General features: G+C 32.4%; 1 long non-coding RNA gene across 1 annotated transcript in view; it reads left to right on the top strand.

The window, feature by feature from the left end:
• Window positions 1-1,842, top strand: part of LOC136796208 (uncharacterized) — a 3,028-nt gene extending 1,186 nt beyond the window's left edge. The window contains exons 2-3 of the long non-coding RNA XR_010843902.1: window positions 10-64; window positions 1,781-1,842. This is a non-coding gene — a long non-coding RNA (uncharacterized lncRNA). The remainder of the gene's footprint in view (window positions 1-9; window positions 65-1,780) is intronic.

Here is a 1,842-nt window from a genome sequence, read left to right as displayed (position 1 = left end):
GGTGGACAGGTATTTATATCTCTGTTTGATTATGTTCTTAGTGAAATAAGCTAGTGGTGGACAGGTATTTATTTCTCTTTGATCATGTTCTTAAGCAGAATAGAGAGTGAACTGCTTGGTGAGTCAATATCTTATGATATGAAGGAAAATAGATTAAGATGGTTGGGACAATGTGGCACGAAATAATTCACCTGGACGCCTCTACACTACACTATGCCAGTATAGTAGGCAAGAGACCAGCTGGGAGACCAGAATTAACAAAGATGCGAAAGAGCTGGATGCAAAAAAACTGGAAGGCATTAGCCCAAGACAGAGAGGCAGGCATGGAGAAGGCTGGTCGGGTGAACAAAGATTTACAATTAGCTCTACTTGCTTACTAGATGTAGACCCAACCGAAGAACAAAATAATATATACTGAAACGGGTGTAATTGTATAAAACTTGAAGTAAAGGGTCAGAACTAAAATTAGGTTTTTGAGTCGACAAGGCGCAAAGAAATAAGAATCGTTAAATAGCTTTGCCTAACTAAGAGTAGTCAAACAGTTATTTTCTTAAAACGCACTACTTTCATAATTATGTAGTAAATGAAGGTTCTAACGGGGAAAGAATTGGGATTCTTAACCTTCACATATTCCACTACCTTATAGTTAAAACTTAGAAATATTTATTTTATAGTTACTGCTATTAATAGAGACTAGTTTTCAATCTCTTGTTAATGATATAAATAATTTGTTTTGGCTAAGTGACTCATCGGACCCTGAATAAGAAATGATGCTAAGGAGAACCACTTCTCAAGGTCTTGAAGGTCGGTCGGTCGATCTGTGGTGATGTCCTGATCTACGTCACTTCTCGCTCTTTTAGTATCACTCCTATATTATTGCAGTCCTGCAGAGTTTGGAAAAACTAGTTAGGCACTAGGTATTTCATGAGGAATAAGGAAAGATCGTTATTGAAGTCGAAATAAAAACTTTGGTTTTCTCTCCGTTATATTGTTAATAAAACGAGATATATATTATTGCCATTTTGTAGTGAAGTGTGGAATTTTTCTTGTTTCTTTAACAATGTTTTTATTAATACATTTTATATATATAAAAAAAAACTAAACTAATAAAAAATAAGTTAAAAAAAAACAACAATGTCCCTAACTAAAAATGAAAAAGTGCAGTGAAAGGTTCTTTAATTTTTTAAAATTTAAACAGGAGTATAAATTGCTTCAATTTAGTATAAATAAACTCCTCATTACTTTGAGCCATATAAATGCTTATATTGAATATAACTTAATAAACTCATTACTTTTAGCTATATAAATAACTTAATTACTTACATTAAAGCGTTTCTTAACTGAAAGCCTATTTAATTTGTTTTTATATTGATTTCGCTATTTTGGAAATATTGTTGAAGATTCATTTAATATTACTGTCCTTGGGCAAATTTGTGTTACATAAGGAAGAGTCGATACCATTATATTGACGTTAGATTGTAGAGAATTATAGACTTTTTGTCCTTGGAACGAGCGAATGGATAGCGAACACTAAATGGTTCCTAGTGGCTAATAATACAGTTACCATTTGGCTTCAATAACCAACCAAATTATCCTGAGAAATAATGAGAAAATAAATAGTTGTAAACTATTTTTGTTTCACTTTTGACCGCAACCCTGACCATCCCTTTATATATCAATTTTTACGGTCAACTATATATACATATATCCTGAGAAATGTTTGTCTAAAGCAATTCTGTATTTTAGGATACATACTTTCCTATAATCCACCGGTGGACAGGTATTTATATCTCTGTTTGATTATGTTCTTAGTGAAATAATCCACCGGTGGACAGGTATTTA

The sequence above is a fragment of the Halyomorpha halys genome, unplaced genomic scaffold (genome assembly GCF_000696795.3).
Source record: "Halyomorpha halys isolate HHAL.00 unplaced genomic scaffold, Hhal_1.1 Scaffold229.1, whole genome shotgun sequence".
NCBI lineage: Eukaryota > Metazoa > Arthropoda > Insecta > Hemiptera > Pentatomidae > Halyomorpha > Halyomorpha halys.
Note: the sequence above shows the minus strand (reverse complement) of the source record. Positions and strands in the feature narration are given on the sequence as shown.